Source organism: Pongo abelii, chromosome 16, assembly GCF_028885655.2.
Source record: "Pongo abelii isolate AG06213 chromosome 16, NHGRI_mPonAbe1-v2.0_pri, whole genome shotgun sequence".
Taxonomy (NCBI): Eukaryota; Metazoa; Chordata; class Mammalia; order Primates; family Hominidae; genus Pongo; species Pongo abelii.
The window spans coordinates 21,361,022-21,387,397 of NC_072001.2; the positions used below are offsets into that span (position 1 = coordinate 21,361,022).

The window sequence follows — 26,376 nt, forward strand, 5'->3', positions numbered from 1 at the left end:
TAGTCAGCACACATGCTCTGTAACTTTATTTCTTTGAAATCTGTTGAGATTTGCTCTGTGGCCTGGCATGGCCCGATTTGATACTCATGCTGCCTAGATTTTTTTTTAAAGCATTCTATATTTAATAGAATTTGTATGTGTGGTATTAGTTTCAGAGCTAGATATGTATTTCTCCCATTGTGATTGTGGATTTTTTTATTTCTGCTGTAGTTCTTTCACACAGTTCTTTTCATTTTACCTATTGATTGATCGATGGACTGATTCTGGTTTCTGTATATACAGAGTCATTTTTTACAGGTCAGAACTGTAGAAATAATGAGGAAGTGACACTTATACGCAAAGCTGATTTGGAGAACCATAATAAAGATGGAGGCTTCTGGACTGTGATTGATGGGAAAGTGTATGATATAAAGGACTTCCAGACACAGTCGTTAACAGGAAATAGTATTCTTGGTAAGATTACACTTCTTATTTCCTGGTTAAAAGTTACAGCCTGTATCATTCTAAGCAGAGTATTTGGCTTATAAATGATTTCTTTAGTTTTGTGCCAGCCCCTGCATACTTTAATGTATCGGTGGCTTTGGTGTCTGTCTTATCAACAAATTGAGCACATTTGAAGAATTTCCTTTCATTATGCATTTTTGTTTTAATACTTGGAACTCATTTCAAGTTCTGAGTCGGCCCAGGCAACCCTGGGAGACAGTGGGAGGTCATTATACTCTGGTAACCCTCACTTTTGAGTTAAGCACCTAACTTATTTCCTACTCACTATTTCTCCTATAGCTCTCCAGGCAAGCTGAATTGAACTCATGTTGCTTTTTCCCTTTTTGTTTCAGCTCAGTTTGCAGGGGAAGACCCAGTGGTAGCTTTGGAAGCTGCTTTGCAGTTTGAAGACACCCGGGAATCCATGCACGTGTTTTGTGTTGGCCAATATTTGGAGGTGAGGCTGTATGCCTTGAGTGATGCAGAGGATAGCAGGGGATACCCTCTGTGTGTTTGTGATAGGAATATTTGGATCTAGAAGTACTGATATCTGAGTCTTTTGGGGGGCATTAGAGATAAATATAAAGATCCTTTAGAAGTTTTGTCATAAATGAATTTACATTTATTCTTGTTGAGATCTGTGATGTACTGGTCTTGAAAGATTGTTTTTTAAATGATCAATTGTGAGAAATACAGACAGTGTTCCACAAGAAAAGAGGTTAAACTTTGGTCTTATGTAGAAATTTGGAATGGCTTATTATCTTGAGGTACGTATTTTTTGGGAAGAACTATGTACAAGTGTAATTCTTTACAATAGAAATTTGTCCTTACTATGTATTCACGAACACATAGAATTTATATATTGGGATTAGCTTTCTAGGTATCCACAAGTAATAAAATGTATTAAATGCCATTAGGGCAGGGCTTAAAGCATTTTATGAAGGGGAGAATTAACTTTGCTGTAAATATCTTCTGTGACTGGAAAAGTTGAACTCTTGCTTTTTTCAGATTTTTGTTAGAATAAATTTCATTTCCTCTACATGTGTGGTCACAGTCCGCTAATACTTGTCATCGAATACTTGTCATAGTTTTGTTGCCCAGTGTGTTCTTTGTGCATGTAACAATTCATTATACTTTCTGAAGCGTGGTGTACAGTCACTTTGGAAACTGATTCCTAAGGAATATTGTAGCCAAATCACGTATCTGTGCTTTAGTTTTTCTGCAGTAGGGCTGTGCGGTTGCTGCCTGCTTTATTGGGCATGTGGGTTTATGTGGTATCTGCTGTTACTTGGGCACAGCAGCATCAACTCATTACACTATGGAGAGGCAGAATGCCCAGAGCACCCCTGGGCTTACATGGAGGTACAGCTGCAGGACAGAGCTGTCCTTTTGGTTTTATGTTTTTAATTAATTCTGTTTCCTCAGATTGATGATGGAATTTATTTTTCCAGCCTCACCAAGAAGTTGTCACCATACCAGATCTGGGGAGTCTCTCTTCACCTCTGATACACACAGAGAGGAATGTGGGCCTGCTTCTCGGATTACATGCTTCCTGTTTAGCAATGAGCACACCGCTGTCTCCTGTCAAGATTGAATGTGCCAGTAAGAAAATCTTTGCTTTTTGCTGATCAGCAGATTATTTTTTTTGAACTGTAAGTGCCATTAAGAATGGGAGAGGGCTAGGCACAGTGGTTCATGCCTGTAATCCCAGCACTTTGGGAGGCTGAGGCATGTGGATTGCTTGAGGTCAAGAGTTTGCGACCAGCCTGGCCAATGTGGTGAAACCCCATGTCTACTAAAAATGCAAAAATTAGCTGGGCGTGGTGACAGGTGCCTGTAATCCCAGTTACTCGGGAGGCTGAGGTAGGAGAATTGCTTGAACCCAGGAGACGGAGGTTGCAGTGAGCCGAGATCGCGCCATTGCACTCCAGCCTGGGTGACAAGAGCGAGACTCCATCTCAATAAAAAAAAAAGAGAGGAGGATTCAACACGGTTGATGATGATAAAAATAATAATAATAAGGATAGTGAGACTGAATCAGGTAGAAACAGCTGTGAGTGGCTGTCATTTGCCCTCATGGTCTGTTGCTGCAGAGGAAGCTAAAAAGTGTGCAGGAATGTCTACCCGTCTACCCTGTGGTGTTCTCATGTATTGCAGCCTCTGCCTGATGGGCTCAGCATGGCTTTTTTCTGCCTGCATGCCCAGAAATTGCACAGAATGTGGATCAGCTGTCCTCTCAGGGAACAGCATTCTACTTGAGGACTGCGTTTTTACCAGACCAGGCTCAAGTCAGTTATAGTTCAGGATGGCAGCCTTTGTAACCACCTAAAATAATAAGCTTCTTCCTGTCTCCTAAGATGGGTTTACATTTTCCTTCATGTAGTTGTGCATTTCCCGTCTGTCTGTCTGTCCGTCCGTGTGAGCAGCTTCTGTTGAGCAGTTGCCTGGTGCCGTTGCCATGCGAAGTGTACAGGATGCAGTGATGGATAGGACATGCCTCTGCTTTCTGGTGCCGTTACCATGCGAGGTGTTCAGGATGCAATGATGGATAGGACACGCCTCTGCTTTCTGGTGCCGTTACCATGCGAGGTGTTCAGGATGCAGTGATGGATAGGACATGCCTCTGCCTTCAGCTGCTGCTTGTTGATGAGCCAGCATTCTAAGCAGGTCACGTTACAAGGTGGTGAATGGTGAAATGGAGACGTTCATACATGATTCTGGGAGAAGAAAGGCTTCGCATTGGCAGCAGTCCTGAAATTGTGTGAGGGAGCATTCTGGGCAGAAAACACAGGAGTGTCAAGGGCACTGCTGAGAGGAGCAGGGCTTTCCTGCTGCTTGCGAGAGTGGGTGTGGCAGAGGCTTTCGGGGAAGGAGGATCTTGGTGTCCACACAGCCCCCCTGTTGGGTGGACCTTTGTGCAGTGCTGGGTGCTGGGCTGCCTGTGGTGTCCTGTGAGGTGTCTGCTTCCCTCCCTCCTCCTCAAGGCTCATTGCTTGCCAGAAGATGGGCTTTGTTTAAATTGGCAAGGAGGGCAGGGCTGGCGAGCTCCAGGGCAGAGGGTGCCATGGGCCCTGGCAGGTGGGTCCGATCCACAGGAGGCTCAGAGGCTTATCTTGCAACAGTAAGGAGGGGCTGTCCTGTGCTTAAAGAGAGAGGGCCAGAGAGAGTCGGCATTGGATTAGTGTTTCAGAAGAACGAATGTGGTGGGTTGGGGAATGCTCCTGAGTGCTCTAAAATCTAAATGTCCAGTAAAAGAACACTAAGTGCATGCCCGCTTTGATTGCTTGGATTTGGAGCAGTATTTGATAACACAGATCGTTACTAGAGATCTATAGTGGTGCACTCCCTGAAGTTGCCATAAGCAGTTGTAATTAACATTCTCACTGGCCGATCCCGTGCCTTGCACCACGCACAGGTCTCCTTTCCAGTTCATCGGCCCTCCCATCTCCAAGGATCTATCCTTCATTAAAGATTGTGTGTTTGTTAAATATTTTCTCCTTTTTGTTCCTTTATAAGGGCTCTAGGAATACGTAGCTTACCCTGAGGATGTAATTCTTTGTAGAGACCCTTCAGAGGTGCTGTTCCCTGCCTGGATACTCAGCGTCTAGGTCTTATTCCTCATCTTAGCTCAGTTGTTGCTTCCACAAGTCCCTTACTGACCCTCAGAATAGCGGTGGTCTGTCTTCCAGTCTCCCTGGTACCCCCATAGTCATCCGTTGCACATAGTTTCAGACTCGAAATCCTGTGATTAATTGTGTCAGCAGTGCCCTTTGCTGCCCTCCCTGTTAGAATGTGCAACTCAGTCTTCACGCGGTATATGTGGAACCAGGCAGTTGCAGGCAGAGCACAGGTATCCAGAGAATGTTGGACTGGAACTATGATCCTGAGTTCTGATGCCATGCCTGAGGTGTGTGGAATCACCAGAAAGTGTGTTCACGTAGATAGAGGAATTATAAGTCAAGCTGTGTAAACATGTTAGGTGGAGCTCTTTCATATGAATGATGCTGAATTTCACCTTCTAAATTGAGTGTTTAGTTGAGCATCTTTTTTTTTTTTTTTTAGCATTTATTTTGAGTTGTGCACTTGAGTTTCTGTTTCATGTTTGCATGTGCATTTTCTAGAATGGCTTCAGTCATCCATCTTCTCTGGAGGCCTGCAGACCAGCCAGATCCACTACAGCTACAACGAGGAGAAAGATGAGGACCACTGCAGCTCCCAGTGGGCACACCTGCCAGCAAATCTCGACCCTGCTCCCACAGACGGGCCCTGGGGGACCATTCGCAGGCATTTCTGCCAGCCATTGCAGACAATAACATTCAGGATCACAACGTGAAGGTGAGCTAGGCCTGCCCCCACTGCCACCTCAGTGCTTTTGTTTATCTGGGGACTTTGACATGGGAATACTTATGTGCTCTTTGGTTAACATAGCACAGACTTTGTTTCATGTATTATTTGGAGGGTTTTGAGGTGAGAACCTGATTGTGTTAACATGCTAGCGAGGCTTCAGAAGCATTACTGATTGCAAGTGCACCAGAAGCTTTGGCATGTTTAAAATTTGTGAAGACTCACTGGGTGGCCCTGAAGTTACCTCCAGCTGTTTCTGTTGCAGGACTTTTTGTGTCAAATAGAAAGGTACTGTAGGCAGTGCCATTTGACCACACTGATCATGTTTCCCCCCGAGCATCCCGTGGAAGAGGTCGGTCGCTTGCTGTTATGTTGCCTCTCGAAACATGAAGATTTAGGTAAGGAGCTCAATATCTGTGTACTTTAGCTACACTGCAGATCCCTCGACTAACCTGCAGTACATATTCATTCCTTCCCTGCCCTTCTTTTAAATGTCTTTTTGCAGGTCATGTGGCATTATCTTTAGTTCATGCAGGTGCACTTGGTATTGAGCAAGTAAAGCACAGAACGTTGCCTAAGTCAGTGGTGGATGTTTGTAGAGTTGTCTGCCAAGCAAAATGTTCGCTCATTAAGGTGATAGATTTTAATTCTTTTTATTCTGTGCTTTGCAGACAGTTACTGAAATATTTGTTGTTAAAGTTGTCTTTTCCTGGTTAACTTTGCAGACTCATCAAGAACAGGGCCGTTCTTACAAGGAGGTCTGTGCTCCTGTCATGGAACGTTTGAGATTCCCCTTTAATGAACTGAGACCTGGTGTTTGTAATGACCTCTCTATAATGTCTAAGTTTAAATCGTTAAGTTCTTTGCCCCGTTGGAGGAGGATAGCTCAGAAGATAATTCGAGAATGAAGGAAAAAGAGAGGTAAGAATGTAAAAGGACAGAAGATACTATTAAAGCATGTGCTTCACCCTGCTGCGCTGGACCTGTGATTTCAGAGTGAAGTTTCTCTACTGTTAATTCCATGTGACATTTCTACCTGCTGCCATCATTTTTATGTATAGTTATGATTAAATACAGAAATCTCGCTTATTTTTCCAAGAGGCAGTTTAGGAATTGAGTGTGGTATGATTTGATTACTAGTAAATTGATGTTGAAAATGTAAGTAATCTTTACTAAATTGATGGGAACAAGGAAGTGTTTTTATTTTATTAGTTATCCTGGTAATGAGATATAATGGGAACATTTAAACTTATTGCCATTCTTCTAAAGAAATGTTTTTTGTTTGGAAATATTGAGTATTCTGATACATGGAGAATTATAAAGGGAAGCTAAAAGAGTTACTGACATTTTCCTGGAAGTAGCTGTGTAAGGGTACAGAAAAATCTTTTTGCATTAAATCCAAATTTGAATAAAAATGCTTAGAATTTAGTCACTTGTGATTATAAATAAACTACAGAAATTTCTGATTATATCCTTTTTTTTTTTCTTTGAGACGGAGTCTTGCTCTATCGCCAGGCTGAAGTGCAGTGGAGCGATCTCAGCTCACTGCAACCTCTGCCTCACGGGTTCAAACGATTCCCCTGCCTCAGCCTTCCAAGTAGCTGGGATTACAGGCACGTGCCACCATGCCTGGCTAATTTTTGTATTTTAGTAGAGACGGGGTTTCACCATGTTGGCCAAGATGGTCTTGATCTCCTGACCTCGTGATCTGCCTGCCTTGGCCTCCCAAAGTGCTGGGATTACAGGCGTGAGCCACCGCGCCTGGCCTCTGATCATATTCTTAAGACTTATACTGATTTACTCACAAACCTGCTTATTGAACAGTATTAATTACTGAGTTTCTGATGGGTGTTTTGAACAATAAGCTTATGAAAGACTAAAGTGTTTTAGAAGCCATCCTAATTTGATTGTTCCTGAACAAACCCTACACCATAACAGCCTGTCTGAATCCGAGGGGTGCTCTGGATCAGGAAGTCACAGCAGTCACACTTCTGTGATTCCTTTAACCCAGGCACGCAGGAACTCAGCCCGGGCCCAGGAGACAGGCTGTCTCAGCATGAGGGAGAGAGACTCCACCATTTGCCATCTCATATCCGTGGGTGCTGAGCCCACACTGTCACTCTTAGAGTTTCTTGTGGGTTTATAGATTTATTGTGTGCTGTTTCAAGCTGGTTTTCTTTTTTTTGGAAATTAAGTAACTTGAAAAGATTAAGTGATTAATATTCCTGTTGCTGTGTCAGGGATCCCCGAGCCTTCTCTCAGGCTTGATGATTCACTAAAAGGACCCAGAAGAGCTGTTAAACTCACAGCTGTGTTTTGTTTTTTTTTTTACCGCAAGAATGGTACAGATTAAAATTAGCAAAGGGAAGGGTGAATGGAGGGAAGTCCAGAGGAAACTAGGCCCAAGCTTTGGTGTCTCTCCCCAGTGGCGTCACGTGGATGTGCTTAGCTCTCCCAGCAAGTGTGTCACATCATGTGTGAAGAAATGTTAACCGGGCCAGCGCACCTGAGCCTCGAGTCTAGAGTTTTTGTTGGGGGCCAGTCACATATGCAGGCAGTGCCCATGTGACTGACCTCAATTACTCAGACTCCAGTGCCCCGGTGCAAAAACAAGTGGTCCCTCGCAAGTCACGTCATTAGCATAAACTACCTGGCCAGACCACTGCCACAAGGTCCTGGGTGTCAGGTATACCAAAAAACTTATCAGGCAGGGTGTTCCAAGGGCTCAGAGCTCAGCTCCTAGAAGAAGGACCAATCCTGAAGGGACAGACCTTCCTTGGGAATTTGCAGGGTCTGAGCAACCCCGGCCTGCTATGTTAGCTCTTTACTGCCCAGGTGTATTATCATGTTGCTTATTTTTTATATTATATGCTGAGGAGATTTAGACCAAAAATTTTAAAAGATAAAATATAGGGAGGAAATTCCACATATCACAGTGAATTCAATTGATTCAGTTACACACTAACAGAACCACTGAACTGGACCAGGGTGGACAAGCCAGGAACTGTGGGCCAAATTCCACCTCTTGCTTGCTTTGTGTTGCCCATGGACTAAGACCTTTTTTTTTTTTTCCAGTTTGAAATTGTTTTTTAACAATTAAAAGAAGTATATTATTTTTGACACATGAAAACTACATGAAGCTAAAATTGTAGCACCATAAATAGAGTTTTACGGGAGCACGGCCACACCTATTGCTTTATCTGTGGTTACTTTTTGTGCTGCAGCAGCAGAGTTGAGTATTTGCAACAGACTGCATGGCCTGAAAGACTCAAATGTTCACTCTCTGGCACTTGAGGAAGAGCTTGCTGGCTGCCGGGCTTCCCCTGCTTCGGGGCTTCTCCCCTTGTTGCACTCTCACTTTGTCTTTTTGTTCTGCCAGGGTGATCATTTCACTCTTGTTGTTGAGCATTGCAATTTATAATGTTGTTCAGATGTTTATTTGAATGAAATATTTGTCCTTCATGTACATCTAAGTATTTCTTAATTTAAAATTAATATTTAAGTATATGATTTTTATAGTGAATGATGTTTTAAAACACAGTTCCTAAGAAGCCAGAATCTATAGATGATGAAGAAAAAATTGGAAATGGAGTGATTTAGAAGAAGCTTGCATTTTGCCTCACAGTCCAATAAATGTGGACAAGAGACCCATTGCAATTAAATCACCCAAGGTGCAGTATTTTCTGTGATTCTGAGGTTGGCTGAATAGAATCATAGCACATAGCAAAGGAATCCACAGTCTCGTACCTCTGTACCTGAGCATCCAGAGGGAGGGATGGGCGATTGTTAGAAATATGGCCCCAGTGATGCTTCATGAACTTGACTTATGATGTCTTGGTCAGAGCTGTAGCTGGAGAAGGGTTTCCTTTTATTTTTGGTACTAGATTGTATCATTAATTATTCACCATTCGTTCCTTAAATATATTCTTTGTTCCAGAAACAGTGCTGGGCCCTGTGGCCATTAAAATGAACCATAACTTAACTTTGTATGCCAAGCTAGCCTGTTCCAACATATATTAGTATAGAGATTATAAATTCACTTATATTTATAGCATAGTTTTAAAACCATGTATTAATGACTAAATTTAACATTTTAACCAATTTAAACCTATGAGCATTATTTATATTTTACTTGAATAACTTTTAGAGCACAGTTTAATATTAAATAGGGTAGACAAATGATGAAAATGGTTTTCCTTTGTTAGGACAAATGGCAGCTGCTGTTGAGTACTGTTACAGGTGTTCACAAATACAAGTGGTTGAAGCAGAATGTGCAGGGTCTTTATCCGCAGTCTCCACTCCTCAGTACAATTGCTGAATTTGCCCTTAAGGCGGAACCGGTGGATGTGGAAAAAATGAGAAAGTGTCTACTAAAACAGGTAACATTTGATGAGAAATGCATCTCTGCATTGGGTAATATACATAACACTTAACTGTATGCATTGATATTTTGCAGTTGGAGAGAGCAGAGATTCGCCTGGAAGGGATAGATACAATTTTAAAACTGGTGAGCAAGAATTTCTTACTTCCATCTGTGCAGTATGCGATGTTTTGTGGATGGCAAAGACTTATTCCTGAGGGGATCGATATAGGGTAAAACGTTAGCATATTTTTCTTAATTAAGGAAGCTGCGGCAACAAAATGTTGTTCTGTAACAGTTAGAAGTCTGGCAGTGTCCCGAGTCAAATTCTTTATCTTTATTTGAAAGGGAACCTCTTACTGATTGTTTAAAGGATGTTGATTTGATCCCACCTTTTAATCGGATGCTGCTGGAAGTCACCTTTGGCAAGCTGTATGCTTGGGCTGTTCAGAACATTCGAAATGTTTTGATGGATGCCAGTGCCAAATTTAAAGAGTTTGGTGAGTCAGCAGTTGCATCAATGTTATTTTATAGTTTGCCTTTAATTATATGTTGTGGAAACTTGCAAATGCCAATTTTTGCTTTTGAGAAGACTGTGTTTGTACTTTGTACTTGTATAATCTATGCTGCTGTCAGCTTTCTCAGATTTTAAACAAAACTTTAAAATTTAGCAGGAGACACAATGTTGAAGTACTCTAGTATAACATTTTTACATTTTTACATTTTTATGTGTATCACCACATATCCTAAAGTGTCTGTGTCCTATATTAATATTTATTTCCTGTATAGTTTGAGCATCTACAGAGAGTTGATTGGATTGGTTTTGTGGAGGAAAAGTGAGGCATAACTTTTATATTTGAAATGGAAGGAATGGAATAGGGCACCAGGGTATTCAGAGAGCACCATGCTAAGTCCTATAGACAGATGGAACGACCTGTGCACAGAATACAGGGGGTAGACCCATCGTGCAGCATGACAGAGCTGCCCACTCTGTGGAAACCACTGAAAAATAGTCAGAAGTTTAGAGTAATCACCCGTGCTTTCTGCATTATGTTTATTCTTGTATCCACGCACAAGAAATGTCAGTGGGTGTCAATGCTTATTAGTCAGATGTTTAAAGTAATAGCCCGTGCTTTCTGCGTTACGTTTATTCTTGTATCCATCACAAGAAATGTCAGTGGGTGTCAATGCTTATTAGGTATCCAGCCGGTTCCCCTGCAAACCATCACCAATGAGAACGTGTCAGGACCGAGCCTGGGGACCATCCCGCAAGCCCGCTTCCTCCTGGTGATGCTCAGCATGCTCACCCTGCAGCACGGCACAAACAATGTCGACCTCCTGCTCAATTCCAGCACGCTGGCCCTCGCTCAGACGGCACTGCGCCTGATTGGTAGGTCTGCACCGGCTTGAGAGCCTTTGGGAAAACGTCAAGATTTTGCTTTGATTTCTTTTTTTTTTTTTTTTAAGCTTTTTGTAAATTATGGTAAGACACAAATAGCAGAATGTGTAGCATTTTAACATCGCAATTCAGCGGTATTAAATATATTCACAATTTTCTAGAGTCATCACCACTGTCTAGTTGTAGAACTTTTTCATCACTATAAATGCACCCCATTTAGCCATCAGTCCTGACTCACCCTGCTCTCCAGCCCCTGATAGTCACAAATCTGCTTTCTCTGTCTATAGATTTGCATATCCTGGATATTTCATATAAATGGAATCATACAGTTTGTGGCCTTTGTGTCTGGGTTATTTCATTTGGTATATATCAGTACTTTATTTTTATGGCTGAAAAAGATTTCATTGTATGAATATGTAATAACATTTTGTTTATTCATTTATCTGTTGATGGACATTTGGGTTGGTTTTGCCTTTTGACTTTTGTGAATAGTGCTGCTAGGAACATTTATATACAAATACTTGTTTGAACACTTGTTTCTAGTTCTTTTGATTATACACCTAGGACTGGAATTACAGGGTCATATGGTACAACTGTGTGTAACTTACTAAGAAACTACCAAACTTTTCCACAGTGCCGTATCATTTTTACATTCCCACCACCAGTGGGCAGGATTGCAGGATTCCAGTTTCTCTACTTCACTGCCAACACTATTTTTTGTGGTTTTCTTTTTTTTTTTTTTTGGATTAAGGCCATCCTAGTGGGTGTGAAGTGGTATCTCATTGTGATTTTGATTTGCATTTCACTAATGACGAATGACATTGAGCTTCTTTACATGTTTGTGCTTGTTGGCCATTTGTATATCTTCTTTGGAGAAATGTCTATTCAAGTCCCTTTCTCTATTTTTTATTTTATTTTTTTGAGACGGAGTCTCACTCTGTCGCCCAGGCTGAAGGGCAGTGGCACGATCTCGGCTCACTGCAACCTCTGCCTCCTGGGTTCAAGCGCTTCTCGTGCCTCAGCCTCCCAAGTAGCTGGGATTACAGTCACACACCGCCACACCGGGCTAATTTTCGTATTTTTGGTAGAGATGGGGTTTCGGCTCACTGCAACCTCTGCCTCCTGGGTTCAAGCGCTTCTCCTGCCTCAGCCTCCCAAGTAGCTGGGATTACAGTCACACACCACCACACCGGGCTAATTTTTGTATTTTTGGTAGAGATGGGGTTTCGCCATGTTGGCCGGGCTGGTCTGGAACTCCTGACCTCAGGTGATCTGCCTGCCTTGGCCTCCCAAAGTGCTGGGATAACAGGTGTGAGCCACTGCACCCAGCCCCTTTCTCCTTTTTAAATAGGGTTATTTGTCGTCATCTTCTTGTTGTACCAATAAATGCACTATATAAGTGTGCCAAATATTTAAAGAAGAATTAACACCAGTCCTCAGACTCTTTAAAAATTTCGTGTATACTAGACCTTCACAGATCTGTAGACCTTTATCAGATATATAATTTGAGGGTATTTTCTCCTGTTCTCTGGATTGTATTTCCTTTGATAGAGAAGTTTTTTATTTTGATGAAGTTCAATTTATCTGTTTCTCTTTTGTCGTCTATGCTTTTGATAGATGGAAAAAGCCATTTCCAAATACAAGGTTGATGAAGATTATCCTCATCTCATGTTTTTTTCTGTAAGTTTTATAGTTTTAGCTCTTATATTTAGATCTTTGGTCCATTTTTAGGTAATTTCTTTTACACAGTGTAAGATAAGAGTCCAGCCTTTTTCTTTGGATGATCTGATTGTTTCAATACCACTTGTTGAGGACTGTTCTTTCCCTGAAGTTCTCGGTACCCTTGGCAAAAATCAGTTGGCTGTAGATATTTAGGTTTATTTCTGGACTCTCAATTACATTATCAAATTCTATATGTTGATAATTATGCAGGTACCAGACTGTTTTAAACATTGTAGTTTTGTACTGTTTTAAAATTGAGAAGTGTGTTTTCTTTCTCAAGATTATTTTGGCTACTTTGGGTCCCTTGCATTTTCATATGGACTTCAAGGCTGGCTTTTCCATATCTGCAAAAAAGACCATTGGGATTTTTGCTAGGGATTGAATCTGTAGATTGTTTTGGAGAATAGTGCCATCTTAACAATGTTAACATCCATTCTCTGAATGTGGAATGTCTTTCCATTTATTTCTGTCCTCTTTAATTTCTTTCAGCAATATTTTATTGTTTTACAGTTAGGGTAATAATGGCCTCATGGAATGAACTAGGTAGTGTTCCCATATATTCTATTTTTAGAAGAGTTTGAGGATTGGTGTCAATTCTGCTTTAAATGTTTGGTAGAGTTGACCAGCTAAGCTTTTCTTTGTTGAAAGGTTTGTTGTTGTTTTTTTTTTTTTTTGAGACAGAGTCTCACACTGTTGCTCAGGCTGGACTGCAGTGGTGCGATCTCAGCTCACTGCAAGCTCCGCCTCCCAGGTTCACGCCATTCTCCTGCCTCAGCCTCCCGAGTAGCTGGGACTACAGGCGCCCGCCACAACGCCCAGCTAATTTTTTGTATTTTTAGTAGAGATGGGGTTTCACCGTGTTAGCCAGGATGGTCTTGATCTCCTGACCTCGTGATCCACCTGCCTCGGCCTCCCAAAGTGCTGGGATTACAGGCTTGAGCCACCGTGCCTGGCCTGAAAGATTTTTAATTACCGATTGAGTCTCTTTACTTGTTACAGGTCTATTCAGATTTTCTATTTCTTCTTGAGTCAGTTTGGGTAATGTATGTTTCTAGGAATGTGACCATTTTATCTAGGCTATTTTATTTGTTGGCGTACAGTTGTTCACAGTGTTCTTTTATACTCTTTTTTATTTTTATGTTGGTAGTAGTGTCTCCACTTACATTTCTGATGTTATTTGCATCTTTTCTCTTTTTTTCTTTTTTTTTTTTGAGACGGAGTCTCGCTCTGTTGCCAGGCTGGAGTGCAGTGGCACAGTCTCAGCTCACTGCAACCTCCGCCTCCCGGGTTCAAGTGATTCTCCTGCCTCAGCCTCCCAAGTAGCTGGGATTACAGGTGCCTGCCACCATGCCCGGCTAATTTTTTTGTATTTTTAGTGGAGACGGGGTTTCACCATGTTGACCAGGATGGTCTCGATCTCTTGACCTCGTTATCCGCCCACCTCAGCTTCCTAAAGTTCTGGGATTACAGGTGTGAGCCACCTTGCCTGGCCTCTTTTTTTCTTAATTTACCAAAAGTTTGTCAGATTTTTTGTTCTTGCCAGAAACCAAACTTTTGGTTTTGTAGATTATTTTTCTATTCTCTATTTAATTTTTGGCTGTTCTAATCTCTATCATTTCCTTCTTTCTGCTTTGTATTTTTTTGTTTTTGTTTTTGTCTTTGTTTTGAGACAGGGTCTTACTTTGTCCCTGAGGCTGAAGTACAGTGGCGCAGTCATGGCTCACTGCAGCCTCAACCTCCTGGGCTCAAGTTATCCACCTGCCTCAGCCTCCCAAAAATGCTGGGATTATAGGTGTGAGGCACCACACCTGGCCTAACTTTGGTTTTTATTGTGTTCTTATTGTTCTTCCAGATGTAGAATTATTGATTTGAGATCATCTTTTGTAAATTCAGACTTTTATAGTATAATTGCCCCTTTTAGCCCTGCTTTTGGCGCAGCACAGAAGTTTTGGTATGTTGTGTTTTCATTCATCTCATAGTATTTTCTAATTTCCCTTGTGATTTCTTCTTTGACCCACTGATTGTTTACCGTGTGTTGTTTAATTTTCATATACTTGTGAATTTTCCACTTTTCCTTTTGTTATTAATTTCTCATCATTTCCTTTTGGTTGGAGAGGTAATTTGTATGATTTTAGTCTGTTTAAATTTGAGACTTTGTGGCCTAACATATGGTCTGTTCAGTCTAAGAGAGTGTTCTGTGGTATATTTGAGAAGACTGTGTATTCTGCTCTTTTTGGTGAGATGTTCTGTATATGTCTGTTAGATCTGATTGGTTTATGGTGGTGTTCTTTGGCTAAAACTGAGATGCTGCAGGGCCAGTTGTCAAAGTCACAGTGAAAAAGCAAGGTTTTCCCAAGCTCTTTTAATCACATCAGTCTTAGAGTTCACATTAATCCATTCAAAAATATGTATCAGGCCAGGCTGTAATCCTAGCACTTTGGGAGGCTGAGGTGGGTGGATTGCTTGAGCTCAGGAGTTTGAGACCAACTTGGGCAACATAGCGAAACCCTGTCTCTACAAAAAATATGAAAATTAGCTGGGCATAGTGGTGTGTGCCTATGGTCCCAGCTACCTGGGAGGCTGAGGTGGGAGGATTGCTTGAGCCAGGGAGGCAGAGGTTGCAGTGAGCGGAGATCAAGCCACTGCACTCCAGCCTGGGCTCTAGCCTGGGCGACGGAGTGAAATCCTGTCTTGGGGGCAGGGGGAATCTTTCTATCTGTCTGTCTGTCAGTCTGTCTGTCTCTCTCTCTCTCTGTGTGTGTGTATATATATATATAATTATTTTTTAATTTATATATTTATATGTTGTGTTAAATATATATTTTAATATGTGTATTACAGCTGAAAAGAATCATCTAGTAAGAGTTACATCTCATTTCTTGAGGCCTCATTAACAACGAAAAGTTGCATTTAAAAATTACAAAAGCATATCTCCATCGAGAAATGGCCTTTTTATGTTGTCTTCTTTTTCCCCAGAGGTTCCAATAATGAAAATCACAGCACAAATCATTAAGTATGGGGACTTGTTCTGTTGATAGTATTCATGTGTTTAAATTTCATCTGGCCCACTAGCTGCAAAAAGCAAGGAGGTTGTGTCTCATGAATATCTGTCTATATTTGCAGCTTGCCCTGATCAGGGTATCCTTCTTATCATTTAAGAAATTATAAGCATATAATATTTTATACCAGCGTAATGTATACATCCACATGTAACAGCCACAAAACATAAAGCTATGTAAAATAAAAAATTCCCCCCAGTTTTGGCTGCAAATGTATTCAAGCCCTTAGCAATAAATTCAGTCTTTACAGAGTTAACAGTATAGCTGCCCAGGGGATACTGGGAGATCCACCTGGAATGCAACTCCTGTCCCTTCCTTGGGGCCCCTTCCTGGGGGCCCTAAAGTAGCGGCTAGGCTAAAGGAAAGGCTATTTCCTCCACTAGTTTATCTAAAGTTTTGCTCCAGCCCTGGGAACTGAATATCCTTTTTTTGCTCTCTTGGAAGAGAGAGAAACACAAACTTTTTACATTTTTTGGTCCACCCAAGCCCACCTTTGGGACTGTTTGGATCTTCTCCCCTCCCACCTGGAGGAGAAACTAAAATCAAGGGAGTTAGCAGAACCGCACTCCCACCCCCTCTCAGTTTAGCAAGTGGGAAAAGGGGGGTTAAAAATCTAGCCTACTCTCCTAGGGTTAGCCTCCTATTTTCAAATCCATTGGTAAGTTTTACTTCTCTCAAGTGACAGCAGCTCAGCTTCTGTTTCATGCTATGGATGACTCTGTAGCCACCCAGGGCACCAACTGTCAGGGGTCTCCAGGTTTGATGGTTGGCCAGGAGGACTCACAAGACTCAGCATGTAGTTGTACCCAGGGCTATAGTTTATTACAGTGAAGGGACACAGAGCAAAATCATGAAAAAGGACATGGGTAAAGTCCAGAGGAAAGCAGGTACAAGCTTCCACAGGATCCACACAGGACGAGCTTAACTGCCCTGGCACTGAGCCGTGTCAAGTGCTGTCTGCCGGGAAGCTGGGTAGAGACTCCAGGCCCAGGGTTTCCATCGGGGCTGATCACACAGGTACCCCCTGCCTGGCACGTACCAAGTTCCAGTACAAGGAAAACAGGTTTCAGCACAGAACACATTGTTTGTACAGACAGTTCAGGCACAGCAAACCACACCTCCCACCTAGGGAGTTGGGGAGTCCTCCTGAGATCCAGACTCCAGCCGAGGGCTAGCCTGCAGCAATCCTGTCTGAGGTTGTATCTCGGGCCAGCTGTTAGCTGTCTTCTGCACAGAACCATGATTAAAGTTTGTTAGTTTCCCACTGTTAGATATTTAGGTAGTTATCTTTGTTTTTCTATTAGTAAAAAATGTGATGAGTATCTTTCTAACTCAGTTATTTTGCTTTTTCAGGGGAGTAACTCCTAGAAGTAGAGAAAGTAGCTTTACTGAGCATTTTAATATCTTTTATATTTTCTTAGCCTATTTATGTATTTCGTTCTTCAGTTTGTCTTCTTTTTATCCTACATCAGTAAAATATTGATAGTATTATATTAATTGATAAAGCATATAGTATGGATTCTTCAAAATTATGATCTTCATTAGTACTTTTTAAATGTTTTGTGTGTATTCAGGGGACATTGCAGCTACTTGTTGGCTCAGCTATTGTTTTTGACGCTCTGTCAGGCCCCAGTTGTGACAATGTTGAGGAAGATATGAATGCTTCTGCTCAAGGTGCTTCTGCCACAGTTTTGGAAGAAACAAGGAAGGAAACGGCTCCTGTGCAGCTCCCTGTTTCAGGGCCAGAACTGGCTGCCATGATGAAGATTGGAACGAGGGTCATGAGAGATGTGGACTGGAAATGGGGTGATCAGGTACTCAGAGATTTGATGGGAACACATTAGCCACACATTAGTTATCTTCTGCACAGGTGTGTATGATATTGGTGGGTGGAAATTGGAATAATCCAGGATGTGTCGGTTGATCGACACAGGTGTTGGTTCCCAAGCAGCTGAAGGGAGTGAACACAAGTAGGGAATCATAAGTAGGGCATCTGAGCAGAATCAAGTCTGGAAAGAGAGGCAGCTCTTTTCAGGAAACTCACTGGCATGAGGCTCAGTTTGATGGGTCACTGGAACAAGAGTGAGAGTGAGCAAGAGAGTAAATCTCATCCTGAAAGTTGGTGTAGTGAAGGCTCTGCGGCAGGAAGCCCAGGTGCTGCCCCTGTGAGCTGATGGCCATGTGCTGCGAAGTGCCCTGAACCCAGTAGTTAGGGATATACTTCATGGGCCTGTGGCCTTGTCTCCATTTTCCCTCATCGCAGGCCTCTTCTAAATCTCTGCCAGGTGCCCCCAGGTGGAAGTCACTTACCACAGCCCTAGCTAAGTTAGGGCAGTGTTCACCTTCCCGTGGTCTGTCTAGCTTTTCTCAGCCATGCTGGTAAGCCCCGGCTTTGTCACAGTCATCTTAGAAATAGCAGTGTCTGGAGACAGCAGCATCCATTCTAGAAACAGCTTTCTCCTGCAGAAGTGAGAGGCAGAGCTTCCCCCTGGAGCCCGGGGGAAACTGAAGCAAAGAGAATGTGGAGGTGCTGGTGCTTGTTTCAGGTTTGTGCTCTTGCAAGGCCTGTGAGGGACTGAGGGGTCAGGACTTGCTGCAAAGCCCTGTCTCTGCATTGACTTAGAGGATCCTCATTGAGATGAGATTTCCCTGACTTCCTTGGTAAAGCAGCATGATCACGTTATTTTATGCCATTTAATTTAAAATGATGCAAGCACACATTTTGTAGGAGAGGTGAAATCTGTTTCTGGGGACAGCCCCTGACAGACAGGGTGGCATATGGCGAAATCTGTGTGGCAGGTCTGCTGGGAGCCATGGAAGGACCAGGGCGGGGCACGCACCCTCCTAACTGATCTCTCCTTTGGCTTTCTCAGGATGGGCCTCCTCCAGGCCTAGGCCGAGTGATTGGTGAGCTGGGAGAGGATGGGTGGATAAGAATCCAGTGGGACACGGACAGCACCAACTCCTACAGGATGGGGAAAGAAGGAAAATATGACCTCAAGGTGGCAGAGCTGCCAGTCGCTGCACAGCCCTCAGCAGAGGACTCGGACACAGAGGACGACTCTGGTGGGTGACTCAGGAAGGCATTTAGTCCAAGGCAGCCCACAAACTGTGCAGGTGCTGGCTGCCACCACTGCCATCTGGGCCTTAGAATGGGATGTCAGGACGCACCTGCAGCTGGCGTTCTGTCCTCGGAGCCTGCAATTTAAGTAAGCTCCCAAGCACCTCCGATGCAGGTGTGTGGAGTGGCTGTGGGATCCAACAATCTGGCTAGAACTGACTTTCTGCATTTTCCTCTCATGTGTGCACCCACCCCTCTTTGAGAATGTGGTGGCCAGGTGGGGGCAGCTGCACCACCAGTGAGTCTCATGTGGTTGGTGCTGAGCCTGCATCTGAGCGAGTGAGCCGAGGCCTGGTGGAATTGCCCTGCAGTCTCGGTCCATCACCTCCTCCTCCAGTGAGAGCCCCCGCCGGAGCACACCCCACCTTCTACCTGCCTTTACCTTTTCTCTGCGGTCCCTGACTCTGAACTCTTCATGTAATGTGGAGTTAGTCAGCACTTTATCACTTCTAGGGAAGCAGAGGTGAGAATTTAGGGGTGCACCAAGAAAGTTAGATCCTATCTGTGGAGATCCAGGTTGTGGGAGGAGGTTTCGTGACATTTCTTAGCTGTTCCTAAAAGACATGTGAAGCTTCACATGGCTGGGCTTGGTAAGACCATCCAAGAGGCTGGGGCTCCCAATATCATTTGTTATTTTGATTTTTTTTTTAGAAGCCGAACAAACTGAAAGGAACATTCACCCCACTGCAATGATGTTTACCAGCACTGTTAACTTACTGCAGTCTCTTTGTCTGTCTGCTGGAGTTCATGCTGAGATCATGCAGAGCGAAGCTGCCAAGACTTTATGTGGACTGCTGCAAATGTTAGTGGAAAGCGGAACGACAGACATGTATGGAATGAGAGATCGAGGGCCCAGGGAGTCTGCGCTAGGGACCGCAAGCTTGTCGTGTCTGGGTGTGCGTGTGGGTGGGTGGGTGTGGATGTGTGTGGATTCATTTCCTGTCACTGCTGTTATAAAGTACTACAAACTTGGGGGCTTACACAGTAGAAATTCTCATGGTTCTGGTGGCTGGAAGGCTGAGATCAAGGGTGGTTCCTTCTGGGGCTGTGAGGGAGAAGCTGCTTCAGGGCTCTGCCCCAGCTTCTGGTGTTTGCTGGTCTCTTTACTGTTCCTTGGCTTGTAGAGGTGACACCCCGATCTCTGCCGTCATCTTCACATGGCATTCTCCGTGTGTGTGAGTCGCCTCCAAATCTCCCCTTTTCATAAGGACGTCATTCAGCCTCATCAAACTGATTACATCTGCAGTGACCTTATTTCCAAACAAGGTCACCTGCCAAGGTATGGTAGGGGTTAAGGCTTCAACATACGAATTTTGCAATTCTGAATTCAACGCCTAACACTGGCTTCAAACAACAAATTTGTTCTCTCAGAGTTCTGGAGACCAGAAGTCCCAAATTCAGGTGCGGGCAGGGCCATGCTCCCTCCACAGGCTCTAGGGGAAGGTCCTTCTTTACTTCGTCCAGCTTCTGGGAGCTCCAGGCTTCCTCGGTGTGGGGACGCATTGTGCCAGTCTCTGCCTGCGTCTTCACATGGCCTCTGCCCCTGTGTTCTGCATGTCCTTTTCTGTCTCTGAAAGGACTCTTTCATTGAGTTTCTTTTGATGTCACCTAAATTCTTACTTTAATGACATCTACAAAGACCTCATTAAATAAGATCATATTCTGAGGTTCCGAATGTATGTGAAGTTGGGGGACAGGCACAGTTTAATCCATAAAGTGTTTGTGTGTGTGGAGAGTAAGTATGAGAAATGTGAGCTGAGGGAGTGGGGTGAGTGTGCCTGTGACTGAGAGTGAGCACATGTGAGTGTGGGTGGGTATGTGGGCGTGCTCCAGTGTGTGTGAGAGCATGCGTGTATTAGTGGTGTGCTGGAGAGTCCGCACATATTGATGAGAGTGAGTGTGTTAGTGGTCGATGGGCAAGTGGCTGAGCGTTTGTGTTGCAAGTGTGACGGTGTGTTTGTAGCATGTGGTTGTGTGGGTGTGTGTATGCGTGCATTTATGTGAGTGGTGTGTATGTCCATGAGAGCGTGTGAGTGGGCAGGTGACTACATTCAGGTGAAGTGGGAGTGAAAGCATCAGTGCATTGAGCCAGTGTGTGTGTGTGAGGGTGAGCACGAGGGGGGCATGAGTGTGAGGGAATTACTGGGTGTGCGAATGAGATGAAGTGTGAGTCAGGCTTGGTGAGTGTGAGGAAGTATGAGTGGGTGGCAGCACAAGTGTGTAAGTGTGCGATTGAGTGCAAGCATTTGTGTAAATGTGTATGAGTGCTTTGTGTCAGTGTGAGCACGAGTGACGTTATTGTGAATGCGTGTGAGTGAATGTGAGCATTTTGCTCATGTCAGTGAGTGGGAGGTTATAACAGTATAGGTGTGAGTGTAAAGTGAGAAAGTGTGTGGGTAAAGGTGTGAGTAGGTGAGTAATCAGTTGTGACTAGTGTTTAGGAGCGTGAGTACATATGTGAGTTTTTGTATGCATTGGGAGGGGTAAGTGTATGTGAGAGTGCATAGGAGTGTGTGTCAGCTTGCATCGTAGGTTGTGTGTGCATACGTGTGACTGGGATTGTGTGTGTGTTAGTGATTGCGACAGTGGTGTGAGTGCACCTGAGAGTGTGAGGATGGGTGTGTGAGTGCCCATGAGTGTGTCTGAATAACTTAGTATGGGTGTGAGTGTGAGGATGCATATGAGGGTGTGAGAGTGTGTGTGTGTGAGCTCATGTGAGTGTGCTGAAGGAAGGCAGGTGTCCTCATAAGCTTGGATAGCTGAGGGCAGGGTGGGGGAGGTGGGAGGGAGAGAAGGTCCTGTGGGGCTGTGGGCGGGGTCCCTCGGGGGGCCCAGCCTCCAAGCCTCAGCCTCCATTCAGGGAGTAGTGGAGTCCTGGAGCCAGGCAGAGCAGAGGTGGGCCCACTGGTGCCAGAATCCAATGGTGTAAACCTAGTGAAAAACTCATTTTGTTAATGCAGATGTATTAAACTTGGATTGGAAACTCTCTACTGAAAATACAAAAAAAGTAAGTGATGCAGATTAAATATAAGTAAGATTGTGGAGATATTTAAAACATGAAATTAAAAATATAATAGATGCATTGTTGCAAAGTACTGCTATTTGAATTATAGATCATTTTCCTATTGCCTAGAAACAATGCATAGCTAAAATTCCCTAACTACTTTTACTACACATCCTTAGGAGGTTTTAAAAATGCCTGTAGTCCCAGCTATTCGGCAGGGCAAGGCAGGAGAAACACTTGATCCCAGGAGTTTTAGAACAGCCTGGGCAACATAGTGAGAGCCCATCTCTAAAAAAAAAAAAAAGAAAAATTCGGAAATGTTTCTTGAACTAACTTAAAAGCTTTCTTCCACTTCTCACTTTGAATTAGTTTGAATTAATTTACAAACTGCAATGTATGTTAAAGGAGCTTATTGTAGAAAATAAAATAAGTTGATAAAAAATAAGGATTTATCTTTAGAGATTTGTCTTTAGGGACTTGTTACCAAGCATGTCTATTTTCCCTCCTGCAGCTTCTCCAAACAGGCTGGTGTACAGGGAGCAACACCAGAGCTGGTGCACGCTGGGGTTTGTGTGGAGCATCGCTCTCATGCCGCAGGTGTGCGGCGCCCTCAGCTCCCCGCAGCAGAACACGCTGCTCATGAAGGTCATGGAAGGGCACGCACCCTTCACTGCTGCCTCGCTGCAGAGACAGGTAATGTGCTGCCAGGCAAAACCAGTTCCCTGAGAGAGGCCTCCATGTACTGAAGTTCCCTGCCCTCAGATTCAGGGGCCTTTATTCAGTAACGAGTGCAGAAAGGGTCTAGAAGTGACAGGGTAGATTTTCTGGAGGCAAGGGGCAGAGGTCCTTGATAATTGGTAAGTTGCTAACCTTTAGTTTACCTGCTTTTCTCTTAAGTGGTAAATCCTGTAACTACTCACTCATCTGCTTCACAGAATCTGTAGTGTAATTGTCTTAAGAATTAAACTAAAAATAATTCTTTTTTAATTAAACACATGCATCTGTAGTGTTGCTTTTTTCTAAAATCCCTGACAATCCTAATCACTAATCAACTTGAGTGTAATTACTTGGCTGTAAAGTAATGAATCTCAAAATTTTCACATGATTACTTGCATTATGAGAACAGAAAATGAGAGGCTGGGCGCAGTGGCTCATGCCTGTAATCCCAGCACTTTGGGAGGCCGAGGCAGGTAGATCATGAGGTCAGGAGTTTGAGACCAGCCTGGCCAACACAGTGAAATCCTGTCTCTACTAAAAATCCAAAAAAAATGAGCCGGGTTTGGTGGTGGGTGCCTGTAATTCCAGCTACTCAGGAAGCTGAAGCAAGGAGAATTGCTTGAACCTGGGAGGTGGAGGTTGTAGTGAGCCGAGACCATGCCACTGCACTCCAGCCCGGGTGATAGCGTGAGACTCTGTCTCAAAAACAAAAGAAAAAGAGAAAATAACAATCTGTAGTTTCCTAATCAGATTTTTTTTTAATGCTTGTCGTTTTAAACTTTCTTTTATCAGATCTTAGCTGTGCATTTGTTGCAAGAAGTCCTTCCGTCATGGGACAAGACCGAAAGGGCGAGGGACATGAAATGCCTCATGGAGAAGCTGTTTGACTTCTTGGGGAGCTTGCTCACTACCTGCTCCTCTGACATGCCGTCTCTGAGAGGTGGGTGGCCATTTCTCTTCCCTGTGCCCTGATGAAGAACGGCGTAGTGCCGTCACTCAGAGGTGGGTGGCTGACTCCCTTCGCTGTGCCCTGGTGAAGAGCGGCATAGTGCCGTCACTCAGAGGTGGGTGGCCGTCTCCCTTCCCTGTGCCCTGGTGAAGAGCGGCACAGTGCCGTCACTCAGAGGTGGGTGGCCGTCTCCCTTCCCTGTGCCCTGATGAAGAACGGCATAGTGCCGTCACTCAGAGGTGGGTGGCTGACTCCCTTCGCTGTGCCCTGGTGAAGAGCAGCGTAGTGCCGTCACTCAGAGGTGGGTGGCCGTCTCCCTTCCCTGTGCCCTGGTGAAGAGCGGCGTAGTGCCGTCACTCAGAAGTGGGTGGCCGTCTCCCTTCCCTGTGCCCTGGTGAAGAGCGGTGCAGCAGCTTCTCCCCTTGTTTCCTCCTCAGAGTCCACGCCGAGGCGGCGCAGGGTGCGCCCTCAGGCCTCGCTGACTGCCACCCACAGCAGCACACTGGTGGAGGAGGTGGTGGCACTGCTGCACACGCTGCACTCCCTGACTCAGTGGAATGGGTTCATCAGCAAGTACATCAACTCCCAGCTCCGCTCCATCACCCACAGCTTTGCGGGAAGGCCTTCAGAAGGGGTGGGTTTGTGGTCTCAGAATTAATTTAGTTGAACGGTAAACCTGTAGGGATTGGGCAGCTCCGTGAGTGTCCCTGGTCGAGCTCGCTGTTTGGTCTGCACTAGGCCCAGTTAGAGGACTACTTCCCCGACTCCAAGAACCCTGAAGTGGGGGGCCTCATGGCGGTCCTGGCCGTGATTGGAGGCATCGATGGTCGCCTGCGCCTGGGTGGCCAAGTTGTGCACGATGAGTTTGGAGAAGGCACCGTGACTCGCATCACCCTGAAGGGCAAAATCACCGTGCAGTTCTCTGACATGCGGACGTGTCGCGTTTGCCCAATGAATCAGCTGAAACCAGTAGGTGAACTTGTGCTCAGTTACTGTATGATAAGGGAAATTGGCTTTTCACTAGAACGGAGCACCAGCATTAGCACTTGAAAGAACTTGATTCTGGTACTTCAAGTTTGCCTTCCAGGAAGCTGTGTGAGCTTGTGCTTCTGTGCTGAGCAGGGCCTGTCTTTAGCAACCTAGAAGGTACCGTGCATCTATGAGGTAGTTCTAATTATTTTAAAATGTGAATTTATGAAGTGTACTTTTTATTGAACAACTCAAGTTTTAAAAAAACTTCAACATGTTTAAACACCTTTAGAAAAACAGCCTTTCTTCATGTAGAAAATGCTTAGTTGTTTTGAGTGACGTGACTTAATGTAGCAGCTACTGTTATCTTAACCTATGAATCAAGGATGCACAGGGAGAAGGAGCCATTTACATTATTTTCATGTAGCCCAAGTGCAAACTTACTATGTATACTTTTTCTTTTTTTTTGAGATGGAGTCTTGCTCTTGTCACCCAGGCTGGAGTGCAATGGCAGGATCTTGTCGGCCCTCTGCAAACTTTGCCTCCCGGGTTCAAGCGATTCTCCTGCCTGAGCCTCCTGAGTAGCTGGGATTACGGTGTGTGCCACCACGCCTGGCTAATTTTGTATTTTTTTCACGTATCCGTAATTCATTGTGTATATTTTAAAAAGTTTTAACCTCTTCTTCCTAGCCCTCCAGTATTTGTTAATAAATTAAAACATTTCCCAAAGTGTTTTTTGTGAAGCAATAATTCTAAAAGATGCTCTAAGAAAAGCTAAGTACATGGAAAAATCCAAAGTATATGTTTTATTTATTACATTTGATGAATTTTCGGTTTGTTTGTTTTTCCTCTCGAGAGGGAGTCTTGCTCTGTCGCTCAGGCTGGAGTGCAGTGGCCTGATCTTGGCTTACTGCAACCTCCGCCTCCCGGGTTCAAGCAGTTCTCTGTCTTAGCCTCCTGAGTAGCTAGGATTACAGGTGCCCTCCACCACGCCCAGCTAATTTTTGTATTTTTAGCAGAGACGGAGTTTCAACATATTGGCCAGGCTGGTCTTGAACTCCTGACCTCATGATCTGCCTGCCACGGCCTCCCAAAGTGTTGGGATTACAGGCGTGAGCCTCCGCACCCGGCCCACATTTGATGAATATTTTTGTTCTTTAAAATTGTGGTTAGAAAGCAGAGCATAATTGTTCTTTATGTAGATCACAACTGATTGGGGTTTTTAGGGAGATTTTTTGGCATTCAGTAAATGTTTTTATTTTCCATTATTAAGACTATGAATATTTTATTTTATTTTCTGAGACAGGGTCTTGCTCTGTTGCCCAGGCTGGAGTACAGTGGCATGATCTTGGCTCACTGCAGCCTCTGCCTCCCGGGTTCAAGCAATTCTCCTGCCTCATCCTCTCGAGCTGCTGGAATTACAGGTGGTTGCCACCACACCGGGCCAATTTTTGTATTTTTAGTAGAGTTGGAGTTTCACCATGTCGGCCAAGCTGGTCTGAAACTCCTGACCTCAACTGATCCGCCCGCCTTGGCCTCCCAGCGTGCTGGGATTGTAGGTGTGAGCCACTGCACCTGGCCCATTTTCACTTTTCATTAGCTGCTTTTTCCCCCCATTTATTTCGAGAGCAAGGGAGGCGCAGGAGGGAGCACCAGCAAGAGAGAGTGGAGCGAGACAGAGCCACGGTCCTGTGTAACTGAATCACAGAAGTGACCACACTCCATCGTTCTTGCCCTATTCTGCTCATCAGAAGCAGGTCATTAAGTCCAGCCCACACTCAGGGAGCGGGAGCTGTAGGCATACTTGGAGGTATGCAGGCTTGGTTCTAAACCAACACAATAAAGCAAGTGTCTTCACAAAGCAAGTAACACAAATTTCTTGGTTTCCCAGTGGATATAAAAGTATGTGTATACTATAGTCTATTAAGTCACATCTTCAGGCTCCACTTCTAATTCTAGTTCTCTTGCTGTTTCCACCACATCTGAGGTCACTTCTTCCACTCGTCTTGAACCCCTCAAGGTCATCCATGAGGGTTGGAATCCACTTCTTCCAAATCCCTGTTAATGTTGATATTTTCACCTCCTCCCATGAATCACAAATGTACTTAATGGCATTTATAATGGTGATGGCTTTCCAGAAGGTTTTCAATTTAGTTTGTCCACATCCATTAGAAGAATCACTGTCTATGGCAGCTATAGCCTTATGAAATGTATGTCTTTGTTTTTTTTCTCTTTTTTTGAGACGGAGT

The 26,376-nt window shown here is 44.1% G+C and overlaps 1 pseudogene; it reads left to right on the forward strand.

The window, feature by feature from the left end:
• Window positions 1–287: 287 nt before the first annotated feature.
• Window positions 288–26,376, forward strand: LOC129053843 (putative HERC2-like protein 3; annotated as a pseudogene).